We start from the raw sequence: 17,319 nt of genomic DNA on the forward strand, positions 1-17,319 counted from the left end.
AAGGTCATGTGCAGAGCGAAACACTGAGAAAACACATTACACGGTTAGTCGCGCGCGGTGGAAAGCACCGCAGAGTCACTAAACAATCACAAGTACAATCACAATCAGAGTCACTAAACTAAACAACGGATAAAGGAGTGATTGAGCAGGAATGTTCGGAAAGGTTAGGGGTAAGATTAGGTAGACGGTGAAGTCCTCCCGACAAACAGAGTGGGCACTCGATAAGGAATAATTTCCTTGCGATGCTTTTGACCGCGGCGCGTCTACCAAGGGTTAATGGAATTACACGTAACAAATGTGAATGATAACTTCGCTTTCTTGTTCGTCGATGAATTTTGGTAATTTAAAGGTTATAGCGAAGTTTTCAGTCGCGTATATTTGGCTGCTAGAGAAATATTTACTTTGAATTTCTCCTGGTACGGCCGAAGTCGTTGGTTGAAGCAATTTGGGTAGTACTAAGAGTTTTTCAGTGTAGTAGTAGCGGATCCTTAAGCCCGGATGTAAAATTTGATAAGTATGTTGTAATTTATATTTTTAAAAGCTGACTTAGGATTTGTTTTTCTATATCGTTTTGATAAAAATAAAAATAAATAGGTTTTACTATCTGCCCCATTAAATAGGTTTCTGATTGTTCGATAGGTCATGTTAATAAAGTAGTAGACAACAAATGTACCGTGTCCTGCGAAAACGAACTAAGCGCCACTTTCATACTTTTGAGAAAATTACGTTTAAAGGTTGATGTCCAGCATTAGTGTAGCCGTAATCAAAAGTGAAATAATGTTTCTTTTTTTGGAAAGGTGTTGATTTTCCTCTCCTTTCGATTGTGCAAAACGTTTTAATGCTTATCAGGAACCAATCGTCGCATTTACGTGGATTTTCAAAATTTGGTGCTTAGTTCACTTTTGCATAACACGGTACAAATTTACTTTGGTAGTTGTATTAGCTAAATTAATGTCTTATCTAAATTAGTATTTTATAAATTGGCGAGATCATTGAATAGGGTGTTGAAAGGCCATTAGTTTGTCTTGTTTGTCGTTTAAAAATAATTGAGCATGATCGCGAATTAATTTCCGGAAAAAGGTTGATATTTGCATCAGACTACTGTAGAATTAAATGGAGGGAATTTACTCCGTTATTGTTTTTTTTTTTTTTTGAGCAGAGAGATCAGTACTCTAACTTAAAATTAAACGTAGACTTTTCTGTTATTACAACAGCTTTCATTTATTATTATTGTGGTTTAATTTATTGTTATTGTTATTATCAGCATTAAATTGGTATTGTAAATTAAGATATTTTAAAGTTAAGTTGAAACATAAATTATAGATTATATGCTCTTAGGGTTTTTCAAATACTTGATTTCAATACTTTAGTTGGTCATTTCGTGAACTTTCGAATATTTATACTTGAATTATCCTTTGTTAGGAAAATGGTAATTGTCTATGCTTCTTGAAGCGACTTTCCGAAAAGCGCCCTACAACACCGTATACTCAACTGCGAAATACTTTCTTATTACTCTATTTATTGTTAATAGTAAACGACAGTTTTGAGTAACGGCTGGAATGAGTGCTGTATATTCAACGGGAAGACAGGCAAATCAACTACAAAATTATAATTTTTGAGCACTGCAAAAAAATTTCATCATTGTATGAGAGTCGTGTAGAACTTGCTAAGCAAAATAGTATATAAAGGTCCAAATAGGGTAGGCAATTTTATTTTATGAATGCTTACTTGAGCTAAATTACTCTTGGACTTAAACCGTTTTCTGTCAATACCATAACTTCTCTGGCTGATCAATATAAATGAGAAAGAAGAAAGGTAGATTTTGGTGAATTCGCGTCGACTGGTGGGACTAGATTTATATCTCAAAATAACTAGTTATTCATGAAAATTACAAAACTAGGAGCAACATGGACAGAAAGAAAGCGTCAACCTAATAACTCAACGTTTTTTTTTTTTCGTTTTAGGGAATATATACGATATTTAAACAGTGATTAAAAAAGTAGAAGACACAAATCCACAAGCTATAGATATTTAGAAGTCACCAAGTGAATTCACTTGGAAATGTGATTTCATTGTCAATTTAGATTTGGGCAACCTATCACATTCAGAACTTAAACCAAAAGTTCTGTTTTTTCGAGCTTGTTCACACTACTAGATCCCCTTTGCCATTTCAAATGTTCAAGATAACTCCAATACCCTTATTTCTTACTGAGTCTAGCGTGGAACTTATATAGCAAAAAACCTCAACCCATGATGGAGGTATTTTTGGGTCTTCTCATATTTGGTTTCGTTTCGAAGATTCACGGAGTGGAAACATATCTGGTAACGCATGTTGACTTTATGGACACGAAATATTAACCTCGCCATGTCGGATGTTGTTAACATAGCGACTTGAAATTTCGGTAAATATTATCCTTGTAGAGACGTTTGCAACGATTTGTTACTTACCCTCTTTGCAATTTGAAAATTTCAATTTTACTCTCCATAGCCCTTATATGAGAGTGGCCACAATGGACCTTTTATTGATAAAAATCCAAGGCCATCATAACAATGAATGATAGAGCCCATATTCGCACTACTTTCGAAGATACACATAGAGACAACGAACTTATATATATACGTGTATCAACATGTATAAATGAACACTTGTAAATGTAAAACATTTTAGTCACCTAATCTTCTAATAGGAATTATTATTGAATGCATCATACTAATCAATATTAATTTCCAAGGTTAATTTTTATTTTTAGAGGTCACCTACACTCTCCCAGCACAAACAGAGAGGGCTAAAATTTTACTTCAACGTTATTACAAGTGTTACTAGAAATCCCCAGACTCTTCAAATCGAACACTTCCTATTTCTCACAGAAACATGTTAACTGCTGTAAAGACAATTTTGCTACCTTAGTCCCATACCTTAAACAGCATTTGTTAGATAGTAATTGGGAATTTTTCTTGTGCGAAATTCAATGTCCCTCCATTGCACATTTTTGCTGTATAAATTTTGGATATCAATTGTATTTTTTAACACTGATATGAATCACTACTCCATCTCGTGCCTGAAACAACGTGTTCTAGGTTGTTTTGTTTTACACTTTTGAAGGAACCTACTTCTCAAACTATGCATTATTTACCGGTGGTGCAAAGGGTTTTGAAATTTTGTAACCATTTCGATGTGGAGAGTATTCTTATAGTTTGCTAATACAACTCGTTATCTATATGTACTGAAGACCCATTGGCAACATTTCAAATAATGATACATATATATATATATATATATATATATATATATATAAGATATAAAATAACCTGTTATTTCCAAGAGTCCTCGGATAACTCTCATTCTTCTTTCCATTCTTCCAAGTTTGATTATGTATACATGATGTACATACGATCCTGGTTTGGTTTCTTCAAAACTAAAATGAAAGAAAATATTAATTTGATTAAGAAACACATTTTCTTACATGTTTATGAATTATTTTACAAAGAACAATAAAAGTAACTTCATTGATGTATTTTGCAGTGTGCAGTCGATTGATATGCCTTAAATGAATTTTCAATCTAAATCTTTTTCAGTAGTTTGGTGGTTAGATCGTTTCTTTAGCTTACTCGGCTAGAGCAATATAAATTTATAACAAAAGTGTCGTTACTATCTTTTTCGATGTATTTTGGAGGTGTAAACCACTGACATCAGTTAAGGTGATTTTCCACCTGTATATTTCAAAACATAATGCGGGCCGAAAATCGCCGAAAATACTTGGCCACTAAGTAGTTTAATGAAAGTTACAAAAGTAGGGTGGCAATTATCTTAATCGAGGTATTGTTGAAGGCGTAGTCAAATACACGACTTAAGTTAATTTTGAACCTATCTGTATATTAAAATGCTAATTTATATGCTTGTCTCCAAAGAAAATTAATATGTTGTATCCAATTATTTCGAAAATGAGATCTCATAAAACACAAGTGCTAGAAACGTGCAGTTTTCATTGGTCGATTCCAAACTTTTTCTAGATTGTCCAGTACTAATTGTTTATTTAAGAATTTATGTTATTTCTTTATTACATTTTATGGGGTACACTGGAGGTGTTGATTTTTATTTTAAAAAACTAAAACATCATATCCTATGAGTTACACATTCCAATACAACATAATTGTATACAATAGTAGTATATCTCTGAGGTGTTTGTTTGATGCTTCAATGATAATGAAGAACGAAGGATAATCATTCCTTTAGTCTAAGATGGATCGTTGTTGTTTAGAGTATTTTGAACAATGACCACCATATATCACTACATTATAATCAAATATGTGTGTACTGCATTTTCTTATTACATACTCATTCAAGAAGACAGAAAACACTAATCATATATAGATTAGAAACTTCAACAAGAAATGGCCTCAAATCTTGCAAACAATGCGAGATATTGAAAGAAATAATAGAAAATACATTACCTTTCTGGTATCACTTGCCGACTTTTGTCAAGACGTCTTTTATTTGTATCTGCAAAGGGATATATATAGATATTTTGTGGAACGACAAGGAGATTCATTCATATATGAATACTGACTCTGTAGAGAACGCAGGTTCAGCTAGTGTACTTTAAACCAGTACGAAATCTCTGGAATTTTTTGAGCTTCGAATGTACAACAAATCAAATTTTTAACAATAATTTTGCAACTATCTTAGTTGTTGTTTTTGGGATGTTTAGTCCATTGATGCTAATTAAGTTTCTATCTACATATGCCAACAGAATATGAGGTGTGAGAAGCCTATTGAGATTTTTTAATACCCGAACTGGATCAAAAGAAATCTCAACAGTATTGTAGCAAATATTTTAACCTATATTGTTTGCAATATCCAGTCCACCCAATCACTTAAATTGTTATTCACACAATATATTTAAAACAGTGCCGGATGTCAACAACGCTTGATTCTTTTCAACCCCGGATAGTTCCAAACTATAGTTCACCAATCTCTTAGAAGAATCCTTGCCATGTTAAGTCAATTGATAAATCAAACGAATTTTCAACTTATAAGTTTTAAGTCATCCATGAAAAACACTATCTTTACGAAGACGCTTATGAGTCGGATGGGAGGAATGGTGTGCTACAGTGGAATTTAGAGCTATGGTGCCGGTAGTTCATTACTAAAAGACCCACCCCTATTGAATTGGTCTAAATGTAGTTGGTAGATGAAGATTGTTCTGGGAGAAGTCGTCAGTTCTCCAGTAACCAGGTCAGCAGAAAACATTAATTGGTCCAGAAATAATTACGAAATTAGTTATAGGCGTGGTCCGAATGAATTTAGCAGTTGGGATACTACTGAGTTTAAGGCAACGTGAAAAAATACCCACTTTGTCAATAGTTTACTCACAGTAGTAAAATAACATATGTACTATGGTCTTTGGTAGGTGAAGTTCACAAGGTAAGATTCCCCCATTCGGATCTCCGGGAGGTGAGTGACTTGGTAAGTACTGTTAGAGTAGAGAGTAAAATTATGAGGAATATAAATAATTAGAAAGGAGAAGATCAAAATTTTTATAGTAGATGAATAGAACATATCAAAAAATCCGACGGTAGAAATTATGATAATATCATGGTAATATGAACTATACTTACAGGGGTTTATGAACATAGATGGGAAACGTAATGTGGAGTTGAAATAAGAAGGGTAAAAATACAGTATAATGTTTTAATTATATATTGAAAGGGACGGTCAATCTGTAGGGGATTAATTCTTGCTAAGCGCAAAGGAGAGAAGAAAATGAAAGTGGAATTTGTTGTTTTCATATTTCTGATCTTATCTTTAAAGGGGAGAAATCATTTAGCAGTAATACAGACACATGCACAGATTGTTTGGCATCCACCTCAAGAAGTAGAGGAAAATTATGAAAAATAGATAAAATTACAAACAGATAGGTGTAGTGTGCATGCGTATTTGTAACAAGAATTATCATTTTGTTTGTAGAAGGTAGGCTGGAAGGTTCTGTCATTAGCAAATATGGTTTAGGTGCAAATAATAAAAGCGTCGAGAGACTGGTCACTTTTAACAGACAGAGTTAACAAGAATTGGAACCCTGATATTCAATTAGAGAAAGATCCTTAAAAGGAAACCCTAAGTGGAAGAATGAATATATGAAATAGATTACATTATGATTCACGACACCTATACGAATTACATTAAGAAAAAGATGAACCTTCCCGTGCTCGACACGTTGTCTGATCATAACCTTATATTTACGAAATGGGTATTGAACTGAAAAATGTAAGGAGAAGAGCATCAGGGTGCAAGAGGTTTCATACTGAAAAGATAAAAAATGATGAAATAACAAATATTTCCTGTCAGAAAAGCGAAGAAAAGTATCAAGAAGAGGACGGAGTACCTGCAGATTGTAACATGCAGCAGTGTATATTAAATGGTGTATACATCATAACGCTGAAAAAGTAGTATATTAGCGGAAACACTAAACGTCTAAGAAGCAATGACTTGCATAATATATAATACCGAATATATTTATACAAGGGAGAGTAGAAACAGTCACGGGAAACTAAACGGCTCACGTAGAGAAACATGCAGAACAGGGGAAGAAATTACAAGAGAAGAAAATACAAAGACATAAAATATTTAGAAAGATTTGAGATACAGAAGAAAATGTACAAGAGATGAAGTCAATGGAACTTCCGAGAAACATGAGATAATGACGTAGGCAGTAGAAAATTGAAATCGGAAGGTAATCTGGAAGAAAATGAAGTCTAAGGAGGATGGAAAAACATATTAAAAACTTATATGAGAGTAGGAATAGGCTATATGGTCTAGACGTCGAAGTAGAAATTAAATAGAGGAGGATGTTAAAGGGTATCTTATTCTTTCCAACTTGGATAGAAAATGAATAAGCAAGATTACGAAAGGGAAGTGAATCTGAATAAATAATATTTCAATTTAATTCATTATTAATACGGGAAATAAAAGAAAGAGAATGTTGTTTCGACTCTGAAATTAAATAAGTGAAGCTGTATAATATCCAAAAATTGCCAAAACCTGCCTCAAACGGTTAATGAATCTAACGAAAGGGGATGTGAAAATTATGAAATATTGATCTCATATTGCATACAGCAAAAAGGTTCATTCGAATATTCAATAGAATGTTGTGTAACAGAACGATTTGAAGAGCTGAAGAGGAACTGTTAGAGTTCATGAGCAGTAAGAGCACAGCGATACAAATTGATGGTTGAGAATAGTAAATGAAAAGTTTATGGTAAAAGAAAAGAGGAATATCTTGTAGTCACTGGTTTAGAAAAGACATTTTACATCGCGAAATGATAATTGTGTTTGGGAATTCAGAATAATATTGGCATGCAATGTACGGAGATTCATATGAAACTTATATATATGAAGAAACAAGTACGAGTTAGAATAAAGGAGGGAAAGACAGTTGAGAGTGAGAGTATTTATTATAGAACAGTATGGGGGCAAACGTCCCGGATATATTTGGTCCCTGGCTACGTGAAAGGAAAATAATAACAATAGTCTAATCAATAATCTAAGCAATGTCAATTCTTTCATAGCAGTTAATTCAGTTTTCAACTGATATAATTTAAAACATCATAGGCTGTTTAAAATTCCCGCACAATATTTTTTGTCCTCAGTTGGATAGGAGAAACTTACAATAACAGTATCACATCTATTTTACTCGTTGCCGTTCGCAGTTTTCAGTGTATCAAAAACTTATTATTATTATTATTATTATTATTATTATTATTATTATTATTATTATTATGACGAATTTTTCTACGGGCAAGGGATCTCGTTAATACCACCATTGTCATTCTAAATTTTGTCATAAAACCTTTTTGGGGCATCACTGGGCATTTTATACATCAACTAGTACTGTCTTTTTTAAACATAACATACTGTCTCAGTTACAAGAACCAATTAAAATTATTAAACAATATCGTTGTGTGCATATGCTCCTGAGTCTTACCTGGTCTCAGGGCACAGCGCACATTGAACGTTCTTGTCTAGATGAGGTTTCCGTACCTGCAATCTAGAACGTATCTTCATTTTTATATTATTAGGGAGAGCATTTTGGGTGAATGAAAGATACACAGTTTTCGAGGAGGAAATGTACGAGTATAAAGGAAACATTCATTCACAGCAAAGGCAATGTGTGAGGCTTTAATGCGAGTGCCTTTGTTTCTTAAAACGAATCTAATTTGAAATTTAATTCCCGATAAAATTTTGGGTTGGTGTTGGATTGGAAACAACACAGCCTAAAAGGAAACATTCAGATATGAGAGCAGAAATCGAGAATATATGTATAGAAACTGCAACTGACTCGGATTTGCCAATAAATGAGTACTACTTACGGCTTTGGTTCCATCCATTCCAGTTCGTTGTAGTCTGTATTAACACTCACACTAACACTTCACTAATACACAGTTCCTGAAGGTTATTAAGTGACACTTGTCTTAGTCCGAAAAATGAGGTGGGAAGGTCTTTAGTCCATTAAGCATCTAAATTGCTTGGAGATTAGCTCTGGGCGGCGACCAATTAGGAATCTGGACTCCAGCATCGTAGACTGCTAGGCAACCATGTCTTCCTTCTTTTCTGTATGGGCGAAGTTTTCGGTGATTTTCCTTCTTTTGGGAGGACCACGAGGGTGTCTTCTAAGGTTCTAAAATACCCTAAAAGTCTATGACAGTCCTTTTCTCATTTTAGGTATTTTCTTCTTCAGATTCGTATATGCTTGAATAACAAAATAAGACAAATCAGAGTATCTCGCACACAGAGGTGTTGCGAGTTTGAAATATCGAGGTAAAAAGCTTAGTGTTACAAGTTATTGCTTCTATTTGTAAGTTCGCTCGGCGTTGTTCGAAGGATCTGGCGTCCCTATCTCAGCAAATCAATTGCTTGCGATGAGAACGTTTTCTTCAATATGTTTCCATCTTATGTCTGCAGTTTCGTTGAATGTTTTCTTTCTATTTTCTGCTCTATCTGCATGTTTGCTTCCGGCTAATGTTGAACGATTGCAAGCTAATTGCATGAGACACGATAGGAAATCGTTTCTATGATATGTAAAGTTAAATTTAGAATAATCGCGTTTCTTGATTATTTCCTTTTTACTCTTTTCTGATTTATTTTGTTTTCCTTTTAGAAATTACAAATTAGATCTGTTTTACGCTCCCTCCTCGAAGTTGCAATTTTCTCAAAGACAAAAATGAAAACTTGAAAATATGCAATAGGAAGTAAAACGAAAAAAAAATGACTTTCTTAAACATAGGAAAAGTGAATGAAACTTTAATTTGAAACAAAATTGAAACATATATAGATATATGTGAATATTAAACTCAAAATAAGGGCGAATTAAAATGGAAATCCTGTATATCATTCAGGTTGTAAACACGTAAATTGAGTGTAAGACTAACTATGACATAAACATACAATAATCAAAATCAAGACATAGATGCAAACAGTGAATATAAAATCAAAGCTCAAAGTAACGAAAATTATTAAAATTTCATAAAATAAAAATGTATGAATCTGGAAATGAATTCCTAAAATTGTATAATGTGTGTATCATTCAAGAATCAAAAGTAAATTGAAAATTAAACATTAAATGAACATAAAACATATGTGAAAGGTACGACAATAAAATTAAATCAATGTACCTGAAATGAAAATTATATGAGCGCATACTTAAATTTTCAGCAAGCACTACGTAGTTATGGATAATGAATATTACCAACTAAAATAAAATGCAAAATGAGTTTAAAGCCAGTTAAGCTAAAACAACATGTAAATAAATTGAAAACATATTCGCTTCTATAGTCCTGTGTTTCATGAACATACTAAAAACACGAATCCTACTCAAATGGAGTAAAATTAATTCATTGCTAATTGCAAAATGTCAATGTCATTTTGTATATTCGTGTAGCACTGAAATGCATGTCTCTAGGAAGTAGGTTCAATGTCTGTGGAATGAACATCTATCATAATAGTAATCATTTAAAGACAAGAATCCTCAAAATCATATTACAGTTTCTTATAAGGAGAGGAGGGATTTAAAAGTTACTATGTTTCCACTACGTCACTATGTCAAGGGCAACACATGACAAGATAAATAAATGTGCATGCGCTGCATACAAGAGAGGAGGTTCACGGTAGTGCTGTATGGAATGAAAATTATGCGATACATGTGTGTGTGTAAACAGCAAGCAGACCATCACACGTGGGTATTGTAACCCACCCAAGTTTCATAATAAAATGAAATTTTGTAAAAGGAAAATTTTGTGAGATGAAACTCCAGTTTACTGTTAAGTCGGTTATTTCTCTTGGAGTTGGAAGCACTGCTTAACCTTCGGTTAGATTGCGTGAGTCGTCGATCGGGATGACGTCACGTTGCAGCCGAGGTTCTGGCTTTAAGACTGAAGCGCTTCGCAGTGTATAAAATTGAGGTAAGAGTGATAGGTCCTCTGAATGAAAGAATGTGTCATTAAATTAATATTCTTTCCGTATAATCGTATAGTTTAGTTAACTTCTTTTGAAATCTATAACAATTCCTGACTATGGTTATTATTTAGAAGCATTATTATTATTCAATATATTTTGGAAGCACATATTTCTAAAAATATTGCGAAAGGAAAAGTAAGAAAGTAAAAATAGTTAATTGAATAGTTCATGTTACTGGTTTTGTGTAGGCAGAATTATGCCTTGAGTTAAAACATGTTGATTCTTGTTTTCCTTGTTAAAACTAAAGTAAAGTCGCTAGTCAGGAAGTTTAATATATTGAAATTACGGAAAATATTAAGGCTAGTGGAGACTTCAAATGAATGATTTATGTCTTAGGTCCGCTTTGAAAAAGGAAAGAAAAAAGAAAGGATTTTATAGAATTACAGTTGAGCTATTGCTCGTAATTCATGCATTTTGACCCATATTTAAGAAATCATTTCCTCCCACATTTTCATTCCAAAGAAAGCCACTTTGCAGTAACTTCGAGTTCCATTCATTTTGATGATATTGTTATATAGGTTTCTAAATTCTATATTTTGGATTTACGATTGGTTATAATTATACTTCAGAAAAATTTGTCACTGGAAAAAAAAATCCTTTTGGGAAAAGTTACTTGCTAACGGCGATTTCGATTAATGATATTATTACTTGTTAAAATTGTTGAATGTTTTCTATATTACTATTTATATAACACGTTTCGGATTTTGTTATAATAAAAATTTTCCATTTTGTTAGAAAACTTTTTACATTTTCAAGTAGTTGTAGACATATTCCTGATTATCTTAATAGTGATATTTTTGCATACAGTATAAGCCTTTTCCAGTATTGAACCTCACTCTTCACGTCGTCATTATTCTCAGCCGTGGGGGAGTGGAATTCTCCTTTCTCTCTCCTTTTAAAATTCTTGTATTCTAAAGGGGGAAGTGAGGTGACGTCCGTTCTCGCAGGACTGTGGGTAGTGGGGGCTATTTAAAGATTATATGTGTATCGTTCATCCGTTATATATATAATTTTTAAATAAAAATAAATTTTATACACTGCCCTGGAAAGGCAAAATTTATGCTGGCTTCGAGGTCCGGTTCGGGGAGGTCCAGCAAAAGTGTTCCCCTTTATGTTCTAAAATTTATGTGTATTTCTTTGGTGAAATTAACCTCTAAATTAAATAACGTATTTTCATTATATTATGCCTTTCTTGTTGAGTTAATATAAATGTTGTATATGAATGTTAACGTAAAATGCTTAATACAGTGTTGCCGGGGTTGGATACAAAATTTATGGTTTAGTAGGTCATTGTGTAATAAGCAGATAATTATTGATAAGGTTGTAAAATTAATAGTAATTATCCTTTTGGTTTCTTTGAGCTTAATATTTTGTGGTGTGCTTGTAAGGATGGCACAGTCAAAGGAGACGCATGTAAAGTCTAGATTTTCGGATTCTTCAAGTTCTAGTGGGGATGAATTTCTTGGATATTCTTATGAATTTAGTAATCCTATGTTTGAACATTTAAGGCCTTCAGCCCATATTCAAGTGAATCCTCACGAACCTTTACTAGGTGGTCAAAGTAGACCATTTCAGGATCAAAATTATAACGTGGATCCACAAAGTAATGTGGGACACAGTACACGGTTTGCGAATTCCTCGCCTAATTTAAGATCAGGAGGGAGTCAGAGCTTTCAAAATAAATATAGAGACCGACCATTTAATATGGCAGCTTTATTAAATTTAAATTTTGAGAAATTTGCTTCGGAAGGAATCTATAAATCTTTGTTGCATGATATTAATAGTCTACCTATAATAGATGGTACCAATACTGAGTCTACATTTCAGTTTTTATTAAAACTTGATAGTATTGTCAGAGGTAAGGGTTTGCCTTTAGATCTTGTGTTGGTAGCTTGTCTTTCTCGTACAAAAGGAGAAATGCAACAAGTTATACAATCGTTTATTGGGGACGCTTCCCCTTGGCAAACAGTTTGTAGACATTTAGTGGTGCGATTTATTTCCACTATTGGTAGAACACAATTCATGCGACTATTTTTCTACGTTCCCATGCGGGAGGAGCAATCATTATATGAGTTCGTAGATAATAAATTATCGATTATTCACGTACTTGATATGTCCTTTGATGAAGCCACCATTTGTAGTTTAATTACTAATATGGTGACGCCTTCTGCCCATCAATTTCTAGCTGAAAGAGGTATGCCTATCGATTTAAATCAATTGTATTTAGCTGCAGAACACTATGACGCCTTGCATAGATATAGGAAAGATTATTATCGATTACGTAATCAAGGTAGTAGCGTACGGGACTTGGTACCACCCCGTAAATCATCTTCCTTTATCGGAGCGAAGAACACAAAACAGCAAGTAGTGTTGCAATCTCGTGAACCAAGAAATTTACATAAAACTTTAGTTTCTCCAGCTATGTATTCTTTACCATCTAACTATAAAAATCTTGATAAGGCGGAATTTTCTCATAACCATAATTTAGAATCTCAGTACTTAACTCAAAATAACTCAGATGTAAATCAAAATGATAGTGAATTGAAAAAACTGTTAGCGATTTCTGTTTATATTGCGGGTATGCGTTTTAAGTGCTTAATTGATACTGGGAGTACGAACTCTTATTTGGCTCGACATCTTTATGATGAACTTAGAAAAAAATGTAAAATAAAGGCAGAAAAGGTGAATGTTCAGTCTATCGGCTTAGGAAATGTACAAGTTACAGTGGATATGAGAGTAAGACTATATTTTAAAATTGGAAGACATCAATTTAGTGAAATTTTCTTTATCGTGGACTCTAATGAGTTTGATCTTCTGCTTGGAAATGACTTTCATACAAAATACGACGCCATAATAGACATTGCTGGTAATTTATATAATATAAAAGCTCGGAAGTTAGTGGTTCCTATGATCCGAGCTGATGAACTTTTGTGTGCCCAGACTTCTCTCGCTTCTGCATATACTTCTAGGAAAGGGGTGAGTGGAAAGCAGCCGCCATGCGACCTTGGTTGTCCGAAAGCTACACCTCAACCTAGATCTTTTGGTAATTCTCATCAGATTTTGACTCCATCGACATCAGTAACCAGAGACAGCGGAGTTAATACCACGTTTGACCCAGGAGTGGAATTCGTTTTTGATCAGTCCATATTGCGTCCACCGGAGACTAAACCGGAGGAATCTCAAGGTAATTATACGGTTCCTGATCAATTATTACTATGTGATTCTAATTTACAAGAATATGTTAATAACTTGTTAACTTCATATTCTGATGTTAGTGGAAACAAAATTGGTAGAGTAAAAAATTCCACTTACAAAATTGAACTTGCCAATAAAACTCCCATTCGATTGCAACCGTATCAACTTCCAACGCATAAGCAAAAGGAATTAGATTCTTTTATTGCCCAGCTTTTAAAAGACGATATTATAGAGGAAGTAGATTGTTCTCCCTACACATCATCCTGCTTTCTAGTAACAAATTCAGATGGAAGCAGGCGGCTTGTAATTTCATACGGAGAGGTGAACAAAAAGGTTATGGTAAACAGCTATCCTTCTCCTAACATGGAGAATGTAATATCTAGTATTTCGGACAATAATATCTTTTCAAAACTTGATTGTAAATCCTGTTTTCATCAAATTCCTCTGTCTGAAGAGAGTAGAAATATTACTGCTTTTGTGACAAAAAATAAAATCTATCGATATAAATCGGTACCAATGGGATTAGTGTTATCACCTTTTGTTTTAAGTAATTTGATGTCAAAAGTCTTTGAAGGGTTAATTGGTAAGAATTTAGAGATATATTTTGATGACATAATTTTATTTAGCAAAGATATTGAGAGTCATAAAGCTCTATTAGAGGAGGTATTATCTCGACTAAGAAATTGGGGAATTACTATATCAGAAAAGAAGTCCTGTCTATTTCAAACTAGTATTAAATATTTAGGGTTTCGTTTTGAAAATGGCAACATGTCAATAGACCCTGAGAGAATTAAAGCTATCCAGGAGATACCAAAACCAAAGAACAGAAAAGGAGTGAACAGAATATGTTCATTTTTCTCGTTCTATTCAAAATTTATTTATGGGTATTCAGAGTTAATTGCTCCCCTTCAAGAATTAAGATCTGTAAAAAAGCCTTTTAAATGGACTAAAGTTCATGATGAAGCCCTACAAAAATTAAAAGATGCCTTTTGTAGTCAGGTCATTTTGAAAGTCCCAGATATGAATTCCAACTTCGTAATACATTGTGATAGCTCTTTGCGTCATTTTTCTGGGGTTCTCAGCCAATATGATTCGGAAGGGAATCTTAGACCTGTATCAATGTTTAGTCGGGCAATTAAACAATCTGATTGGAGTAAAAATATATACGAATTAGAACTTAAGGCTCTTTCTTTATCTTTGGAAAAATTTGAGTATTACTTGGCAAATCCCTTTGTAGTATATACTGATAGTAAGAGTTTAACTTGGTTACTTAATAACCATAAAAGACAAAGGAGATATGGAACTATGTTAGAGAAAATCTCGAGGTTTAAATTTCGTATAGTCCATGTAAGATCAAAAATAAATAGTATAGCCGATTTCCTTTCAAGGGTTGGAAACCATCTAGAATTCTATACAAAAGACGATAATACAATGGAAGTCGTAAAAGATCATAATAAAACAGTAAATTTGTCTTTCATTAATTTTTGGCAAAATCCTGTGTTTAATGTGCCTCTTACAGATCACCAGAGGAAGGATCCTGAATTAAGAGAGATTATCAATAGGTTAGAGCGAAAGGAAGAAGTTCCTCCGTATGTATTAAGAAATAAGATCTTGTTTAAAAAGACAAAAGGTAAAGGGAATAATGGATTTAGAATTGTAATACCTAATTCTTTAATTCAGTCGATTATTGAGTATTCTCATTGTCCAATAATTCATGGTGGGCATATGGGATATCGAAAAACCATTGCTAAGGTCGCTGAAAAGTATACCTGGCCTACTTTATATTCTGACATTAAGAATTTTATACAATCTTGTCATTTGTGCCAAACCTGTAAAGATTCCAATCGAAAACCTATGGGTCAATATTTTACAAAAAAGGTACTGCACCCAAATTATACTTGGTTTATTGATATTGCGGGGAAATTGCCTAGTAGTTCTGGATTTGAATATATTTTAATTGTCACTGACGCCTATAGTCGCTTTGTCTTTTTAGAACCTTTAAGACGACTAACCTCAAAAATCATCTGCAATAAGTTACAGGAATTATTTCTTCGATACGGCTTTCCTGGTAAAGTCCTAAGTGATGGCGCTTCTTATTTCGTGAGTGATTACTTCTTGAAATTCTTGTATAGCTATGGTATACAGAGTGTAAAATTCTCCCCATATAACCCACAATCGAACAGAGCCGAACGCACGGTGAGATCGGTTAAAAATTTAATTCGTATTTATGTTGATAAGTCTCAACAGAATTGGGCCCAATTACTATCTAAAATTGCTTTTACTATTAACATAAGTATGAATGAAACTACTGGGACCAGTCCATGTGAACTTTATATGGGACGGAAATTTTACCATCCATTAGATGTTAAATGGTTGATGGATTTAGATCTTTTAGACGATGACCAGGATAAAGAGCAAAAATTAGTTAATATAAATAATAATATTGAACGCGCTTGGAAACATAGTGCGAAAGTTTATACTCAAAAACATAGTCCTGTTAATTTAAATATTGATGATTTAGTATTGGTTAAAAGGTTCATGAAAATTTCAGCAGAGAAACATTTCAATCCAAAAATCGCCCCTTAGTGGGAAGGCCCATACCGCCTTATTTCTAAACCTACACCAAATACAGTTTGGCTAGAAAATATTGAAAGACCATATGTACATATAAAACGCCATGTTCGTTTTTGTAAGAAATATTTTCCACCGAGACAAGTTAATCAACCTAACCCATAAGGTAACACGGAAAAAAAATGATTTGATGTGAGAATTGAGGTTAACTAAATTATTAATATTGTACTTATATATATATATATATATATATATATATATATATATATATATATATATATATATATTTATATATTTTAGGATGTTTGTTCGAACAAATTTTGTGTGTTGTATATATTTTTTTTATTCCTGCAGGAATGCCTCGTCCGAGAAAGTGAGAGGTCAACCCTTTTCATTTTGTAAATACCTCATCATCATCCTTTGTGTATGTTGTGTAAGGAATTGGAAAAATTACTGTAGAAGTTTGTAAAGAAGGCGTTAGCATTTGAATATTTATGGAAGATTTGGTAATGTATTGAAATTATTTTAATATTCACCTTGGGATTTGTTATGGTTAGGAATTTTTTTTTGACCGACCCTCGGATATTATGTAACCCACCCAAGTTTCATAATAAAATGAAATTTTGTAAAAGGAAAATTTTGTGAGATGAAACTCCAGTTTACTGTTAAGTCGGTTATTTCTCTTGGAGTTGGAAGCACTGCTTAACCTTCGGTTAGATTGCGTGAGTCGTCGATCGGGATGACGTCACGTTGCAGCCGAGGTTCTGGCTTTAAGACTGAAGCGCTTCGCAGTGTATAAAATTGAGGTAAGAGTGATAGGTCCTCTGAATGAAAGAATGTGTCATTAAATTAATATTCTTTCCGTATAATCGTATAGTTTAGTTAACTTCTTTTGAAATCTATAACAATTCCTGACTATGGTTATTATTTAGAAGCATTATTATTATTCAATATATTTTGGAAGCACATATTTCTAAAAATATTGCGAAAGGAAAAGTAAGAAAGTAAAAATAGTTAATTGAATAGTTCATGTTACTGGTTTT

The sequence above is a fragment of the Thermobia domestica genome, chromosome 1 (assembly GCF_964235325.1).
Source record: "Thermobia domestica chromosome 1, izTheDome1.hap1.1, whole genome shotgun sequence".
Taxonomy (NCBI): domain Eukaryota; kingdom Metazoa; phylum Arthropoda; class Insecta; order Zygentoma; family Lepismatidae; genus Thermobia; species Thermobia domestica.